Source organism: Quercus lobata, chromosome 8, assembly GCF_001633185.2.
Source record: "Quercus lobata isolate SW786 chromosome 8, ValleyOak3.0 Primary Assembly, whole genome shotgun sequence".
In the NCBI taxonomy this organism is placed as follows: domain Eukaryota; kingdom Viridiplantae; phylum Streptophyta; class Magnoliopsida; order Fagales; family Fagaceae; genus Quercus; species Quercus lobata.
In genome coordinates, this window is record NC_044911.1 from 62,012,914 (window position 1) to 62,021,442 (window position 8,529).

Consider the following 8,529-nt stretch of genomic DNA (forward strand, 5'->3'; position numbering starts at 1 on the left):
AGGGGCGCTACCAGTCAGTAAATATAAAGAAAGTTATGGAACTGGGACTGCTTGTTATTCTTTTAAGGGCAGAAACATACTTCTCAGTTCAATCATTATCACCGAGCAGGTGCAAACCTTATACTAAACTCTTTTTAAGGATAAAAACCTGCTTCTCGGTTCGATCACCATCACCGAGCAGGTGGAAATCTTATACTAAATTCTTTTAAGGACAAAAACCTGCTTCTTGGTTCGATCACCATCACCGAGCAGGGAAAACCTTATACTAAACTTTTTTAAGGGCAGAAACCTGCTTCTCGGTTCGATCACTATTACCGAGCAAGTTGAAACCTTATACTAAACTCTTTTTAAGGACAGAAATCTGCTTCTCGGTTCGATCACTATCACCGAGTAGGTGGAAACCTAATACTAAACTCTTTTAAGGGTAGAAACCTGCTTCTCGATTCAATTGCTGTCACTGAGCAAGTGACAACCTTACACTAAACCCTTCTAATGACAGTAACCTATCTCCCGGTTTGTTTGCTATTACCGAACAGGCGGAAGCCTTACACAATAGTTTTCTAAGGATGAGAGCCTACTTTAAAGGCTAAGTCCAGAGACCAAGTTTTCCATAGCCTACATTTTGCATGAGAAGATAGGAGCATATTAAGCAAAGTTTCAATCGCCGAGGAGCTAACTCATTTTCCTTTACAAATCAACCCCAGGTGTCGATTATTCCCGGACCCAAAGCAAACCATGATTAAATTACCTGACCATTGGAGGCAAACAGTCAACACATGTTGAAACAACATAATATTAAAGCATTCATAAACATGACAAAGGAAATTGTTCAATAAGTAAACCATAAACAGTCAACACAAGTAAACGAAACCAATTTATTGTCACCATAACTCGGTGGCCCAAAAAAAAAAAAAAAGTTAAACCCGGGAAAATAATTGTCCTATCACCACAGCCCGGTGACATAAGTAAACTTGTTAAAAAAAATGAAAAAAAAAAAAAGGAAGAAGTCATTCAAGTAAAAGAAAGGAAAACAATAGTAATCCGATTCGGCAATCAATTCATTGGATCGGCAGACTGCACTTGGACAATCTCAAACAGCTGCTGGATCGCGGTGTTGGGCTGGAGCTGAATACCCTCCTCGGGCTGATCATCAGCACAAAGGTTGCTGGTGGCTTCTTGGTCAATTTCCTTTATGTGGGAGTCAATCGCCTCCACTGACACCCTCATGCTCTGGGTCTCCTCCTCATCAACGGCACCGGGATGGTTCTACGCAGCCGTAGGAAGGCCTGGGAAAGGGATTTGGCTAGAATTCCTAAGGGGAGAGTCTTCGGGGATCCCCAAAGCTTGCAATGCTGCCAACCAACCCTTCTCAAAGGACAGCTTTCGGGCTTCATTAATGACTGGTTCTGTTGAGTTCTCCACCTTAGCGAATCCCTCATTATACCACTTGTTTTCATAGACCTCCAAAGCTGCCTTTAAGTCAGCCAACTCCTTGGCTTGTGCAGTATTCAAGCTCATAGCCTCTACCAATTTCAACTCGGTCTCGTCCAGCCTACCCTCCAGTTCCAAAGATCTCTTCTTCGCCAACACCTTGGCCTTCTAGGATGCAACGGCCTTCTTTTCCAAAATCGCGACAGCCTTAGTCTTCTCCTTTGTGCCCGCCTTGGCCACGTCTTTCAGAGCCTTCTCCCGCTCGACATCTTCAGCAAGCTCCTTCACCCGTCCATCGAGGATGTGGGTTAGTTAGGCAACCTAGCAAAACAACAATGATAAGTACGACGACAAGAACAGTACACGTGTAAAAGTCAATAAAAAAATTATTTAAAAAAAAAAAAAAGGATTATCGCAATGGTGTGCCACTGCAGCCACCTGCCCAGCGACTCGTCCGTCCCGTCCTCGAACGTGTGCACATCTTCGGGCAATAGAAGGCCGTGCACCAAACTTTGGGCAACACAACCCCCTTCACCCTTCTCCCACACCCGTACACTCGCGGTTGCGGAAAGGGGCTTGCCGTCCAACAGGAACGAAGGCTGCCATGCTGAAGTGGCTCAGGAGGTGGACGCCACATTCATCCCAGTATGAGTTGCTGGTTCCCAAATGACAATATTTCCCGATGATCGGGGGGGAGTCCTTGTGGGCACATCTCCCGAGCCGGTGGGGGTTTGTTCTGCCGTGCATGGTCTCTTCCGAGTTCAACTGGCAGGAGGAGGAGGAGGGGGAGTTTGATTGTGGTCTTGGGGTGGTTGTTGCTACGCAATTGGCCAAGCACCGGGCACAAAACGGCTAATTGTCATTGTCCTTCTTGTCTCCATGTCATGACCTCGATCAGATTTAGTTTCTGAAGAGCTGATTGATTCGATGGCCGCTTCCTCGGCTACCTGGACGGGAGCTTCAGGTTCAGCAGGGGCCTCGCGCTCTACAAGGACCTCAGGCTAAATGGGGGCTTTAGGCTAAACCCTCACGTGAGCCTATTATTGGCGTCGTAAAGATACACGTTTAGCCGACTCATCCCGTATTGGTGCAAGTTCATCCGAGCAAATGTACTGCGGGTTAAGGTCCCAAGCTTCGCCTACTGTAAGTTTTGGGGGGGAGGAAATTCGCGTGTCATACATCAATATAGGAGAGAAGGGGGCTATCAACTAGCAAAGCTTGGCCAAAGGCTTGCTAAGTGGAGTACACGGGATCAACGCCGAGGATTAAGTGGGACGCTCTGAGCTGTCCGTCCTAGTGAACGAAAATTTCTGACCTAAGCACAAAATTTAGGTCTCTCACATGCACCACTCTAAGGTCTAGCTTGAACCATTTACTCTCTGCACGGAAACAACACAGAAACCAGTTAACGGTTAGTCAGTCAAAATAGTCAAGTACAATTAAGAAAACACAGATTTATAAATGAGTATATTCAGTACCAACCTACATCACGGGGCGAGAACGGACAGGGGAGCTCTTTGGCAAACCAGTTGCTGCTCACTCGTACAAACTTGCCGGCTGAGTTCCTATTCAAATCAGGTAGGCATGATATAAGCAGTACCCTCATGTCTCTTATTTTTAAATAATAGTCTGAAGTCATTTTGCCACACAAACCGTACATAAAATTAATGTCATAGTGATCCAGTTGCAACCTGAACAATTGGTTTAACCTACTAACGCAACTCACCACTCGGTAAAAATTGGGGGGGAGTTAGTCGGGGCAAAGACCATAAAACCTAAGGGTGCTAATGACAAGGGGGTCAACAAGGAACCTAACCCCACCCTCAAGGATGGTCATCAAAGGAAAGAATACAGTGTTTACGCCACATTGCCTTTGAATGTCAATATCGCCTTCATGACAGTAGGTGATATCAACATTCTCAGGGACGTTGTAAGCAGCCCTAAAAGTGGCCAAAGCGGCTTCTGAGGAAAGTAGATGAGAAAAGCCCATTTTCCAAGCTAGGATTCCTAGAACTACGATTATGATAGAATAGGAAGAAATAGAAGAAATAGAAGGAAAGGGAGAGGAAACTTACAGCAGGCTCTAAAGAGGAGGAGTTCTGGGCTGGGAAATGAACGCACAAGGAAATTATGCTCGGTAGAGTGAAAGTTTGGAGAATGAGGAATGCAAAAGCGAAGGAGGAACTTAGAGATGACTATTTATAGGAGCCAAAAGGGGGGATAAATGACATTTAATAATTGGAGGGCGGGAAAACCAACGAATCCCCATTTACTACCACACATGTCGTTTTGGTTCACGAACCGTCAGATAATGATGGCGGCTGAGCGAATAGTCAGACGCGACGCACCTTTTGAAGGTGCATTAATGGGTTCCTCAACCATCCAGTATTTACCCGTTGAACTTCTCAATTAGCCATTTGCCCTTGGATTTCTTGATTCGTCCTCGAGAACTGAGCACGAATAAAGGGGGGGCTAATGTACAGCCCTGCCATATCCAAACCCATTTGGGCCTAGGGCTTCAACCCGAAGATATGGCCCATACCGTCCCTAAGTCTAGGCCTCACACCGGCTTCAAGCCCATTGAACAAATGATCTTCATCAATTCATACCTCGCTACGCCTCCTAGGTCACATTCGGTGACCTGCCTCCCAAACGAAAAGGTGATTGCTCAGTTGTATTGTCTCTCGGTTGCTCGGCAGTGCCTAGGGAATATCATTGCTGAGCATATCTACTGAAGTGGGAACCATTTCCAAAGTCACTCTCACCACAACCCACTCCCACCTAACACCCACTTACGATTAACAACATTGGACCTCGCATTGCACTAACCATGAAAGTAATCATAGTATCTCCACTAATTTTGGGCTATAAATACAAGAAGTTAAAGAGGGAAAAGGTTGTTGGAAAGTTCACAAAGAAGTTGGGAAAGGAGAGAGAATAGAACGATCTAGTGAAAGAGGTAATTCCATTGAGTTTCTGTGCCAAGAACGACCCAAAGTAAGAAACTCAAGCCCACAATACAAATAGATTGTGAGTCTGAGTGAGGCCCAACCCAATAGCCTCGTTCTTGGCACGCACAAGTACCATTCACAAGAGTCAATGAAAGAGTCAAATTATGGTATTAGGGACCTTTTGGGAGCTCAATCAAAAACAATTCATCAATTGAAGAAACGAGTTTCCAAATAAAAATTATTGTATGTAAAACAATTGTATACAACATGTATTCATAAACTAATTCAAGTTGGGGATAATGATGTTTGATCAACCCTAGTATAGGCTGGACTAAAACTAGGGTAACATGATACAATATGTATTATTGGACTTTGGGCTTATATTTCTAACCACAAGTTTTTCGGTTCAGTGAACACTTTGGAGATTGGAATCCTCCCATATAGAGAATCCAAGTTCGAAACATGGATTTCCCACATTAGTATGTCTCAATTTACCTATAGCAAAAGGCATATGCTGTATGCTAAGTCGGTAACCCCAACGTGATTTCAAGGGAAAAGTTTTGCTTTGTGCTCTAGAAGAAGTCACATTCAATGAATGATTCAGTTGCATGCACTTATCCAATTATCCAAGAGGAAGTGGAATTATATGAAAGAAAATTCTTGAACAATCGTATCATCATCACTCATGTCAATATACTCTTTTTGTATGCCTTCACGTGTTGAGGCCCTGAGGGCCTGTGGGATTAGATTTTGTTCCAAGGTTCACAAATGAAAGAGCTTTCGCTAGAACCCTCTAGAACAAAACAAAGGGTACATCATTCACGGGCCACGGCTACATGCTATCTTTCTCGAAAATTTACAATTTGACAAAATATACTCCTACTTCAACCTTGTCATCATTAATACGTGTTTAAGTAATCTCTTTAACTTGGATAAGGACTCGATCATCATCTTTTTCTATTTTAATTCTTTGCTTTCTGGTTGAGAACCTTATCATCAAATCATGATTATAAAAATTATACTATGTAGTATTAAGTATGTTCTTGTCAACACCAAAAACGCCAATATATAAAAAACTGATTGGGCTTAGCTTTACCCAAGATTTGACATTAATGCTTGGGATGCTGCCATTAACCACTAATTTAAAAATAGCACCTTTATAATCATGAGGCCCCCCGAGATATTCTCAATTATAACTGATTCATTAGTGATAATAATCCAGTTTTTGTTGACTATGTAGCGACAAGTGGCAACTCATCCTTGCTCCTATTTGCCACAAAAACTGATAGGCTTATGTTTGTCTAGTCCAAATTTGGTAAGGATAAAGTGTAAAACTCATATCATACATCATCTACTAAGAAATTATCACATCAATTTTTACTTTAAACTTGATACATTCTATCACACCTAATAACATCACATCAATCTTTTACTTAAAACTTAAAATATGTTATTTATTGAGATGTAATCCTTTGTAATCAAATCTATTTATGTTTTAACAATATGATAATGTGGCATGTCCTTATTGTTTTGGTTTACTCCAAGTCCTCATTGAATTTAATCTCATGTCATTATAATATCTCCCTTTTTCTTATCTTTATCTATTCTCTTTGGTAATTGATATAATTTAGGTATAATTATTTAGATATTATATCATATCTTAAAAATTCCAATTAAATTCTATCATCGGACTTTAGAAATTGTAACTATACACAAATATGTGTATTGGTTAATAAATCAAATGATTGTGCTATGCACTGTTCTATAGTTAATTCACATCTTAAAAACTCCAATTAAATTCTATCATCTAACTTTAGAAATTGTAACTATACGCAAACATAGGCCAAAATTGGGTTTTACCCATTTCAGCCAAACTTTTCAGCAAAATACCCCCTGTCTGAAACTATTTTGGAAAATGCCCTATTTTGAAACTCGATTTTCTAAAAATAGAGTTTCAAATGTAAAACTCGATTTTTGGACAATTGAGTTATAGTGAAATGAGACTTAAAAAAAAAAAAAAAATTTAAAAAAAATTCTGGAACTCGAGTTCCACAATTTTTTTTTTTTTTAAATTTCAGTTCACTATAACTTGATTGTCCAAAAATTGAGTTTTAAATTGAAAATCAATTCTTAGAAAATCAAGTTTCAAAACAGGGACATTTCCTTAAATATTTTCAGACATGGGGCATTTTGCTGAAAAGTTTTGGCAAAATGGGCAAATATCCATTTTGGCCTGCAAATATGTGTATTGGTCAATAAATCAAATGATTGTGCTATGCATTGTTCTATAGTTACTTCACATAATTCCATTTAATTAGAGAATATTAGGTCCAATATCTAAAAATTATATCTAAGTTTTTCCATTTCCATGGACCGTTGTTCTTGTTCATTATACTTATTTGCTTTAACTTCTCTGTTATTGCTGATGCCTTTCTAGACGTTAAAAAGCTAAAGTTTTACCGACTCTTATAGTATTGGACAATAGTTACGGAATCAGGCCATATTATTGGACTTTATTTTTTAAAAATAAAATTCTAAAAGAAGTGGGTAAATGATAATGAACCACTTATATAATACTATGATGATATTATTCCCTTGGAAGTTGGAACGGTGATTTATAAACTCTACTTTCGCAAGAGGATTTTTCTATGTGAAGAATATTCTAAAGATTAATTAAAGATGACAAAATGTCTTTTTTCTTTTTCTTTTTCTTTTTCTTTTTCTTTTTCAAAATACTAAATATTTTTAACACGCACACAAGGAGATGACAAAATGTCTTTGCCGGCCTATCTTAGACAAATCTTCCTTTATCCATCTTGCATTGAATCGGATATATATATATATATATAGAGAGAGAGAGAGAGAGAGAGAGAGAGAGAGAGAGAGAGAGAGTTGAACCAATAAATAAATAAGTTCAAGTTAAAACTAATGTAATTTTAAGCAATGTTCCTATAAATATTCCTATAAATATTTATAGCATCAAATGTTATTTATACTTAATATTTATTGAAATCATTTATATATATATATATATATATATATATTCTTCTCAAAATTGTTTATATATCCTATTACCATAAGCCAACTCATAAACATACACAATCTATATAGAATCATGCCCATCAAAAAATGGGATTAGTGCATCTATAAATTCAGGCTCGAGAAGGATTAATTTTTGACTCAATCAATTTTCTGTGTCCTAGACAAAAGGTCCACGTGAGATAAACACAATCTTTGTGACTTCACCAACCAGGGGCCAAATCTATACATAGTTCAACTAGAGCTTCTTATATGGAATCAGACCATATTCCATTTATTTTCACTGGCAATTTTAGTTTATTGATGATTGTCATCTGTAGCATCTCTCTCTCTCTCTCTTCTTCCCCCCCCCCCCCCCCCCCCAAAATCTTTGATTCTCATTTGACCGGAACAAAAATCTTTGATTCTCAAAGATTTGCAAGGAAAATAGCTATAACATATCCTTTGTTTGGAATCTTATTTGACATTATTGAGAGGAAAAGGAGGGAAGAGTATCCATCCATTTTTTTCAATAAATTTCAAAGTGTGGAATTATTCAATTCACTTGGTACACCATGCCACCCTCTCACGTAACTAATAATTAATAAAGCTTACCAGTAGATCTTGATATAAAGCTCATTCTTTATATGAGATTATAAGTATGCGTTTGGGTTAGAATTAAAAATTAAAATTATTTCACTATTTAGCTTATTTTTGCTACTATTTATGGGCCTCACTTCACTTTTTGACACTATTTATAGATCTCACTATACTATTACAACTAACTTTTACCTTTATCTACAGTATTTTCAGTAATAATTTTTCAGTTTCAACAAAATAAGCGATATCCAAACACATCCTTAAAGAGATAGTTTTCATATACCTAATAAATTCTCAATCAACAAAGAGAATAAGTCTAATACTAGTTGGGAGTCAACAGTCAAAACGGTTTAACGTAAGGAGGCATAAGATTCAAGTTGAGCCAGCCACCTTATCCATTTATCTTGTTGTGGGACTATGGGACCATGAGTCCAGAACATCTTGAGCCTCCCTAAAACTTACTTTTTGTCACTTTCCCAATAGATCAAAGATTTAGGATGCAAATTAATTCTATAGTCACAACTTTCTC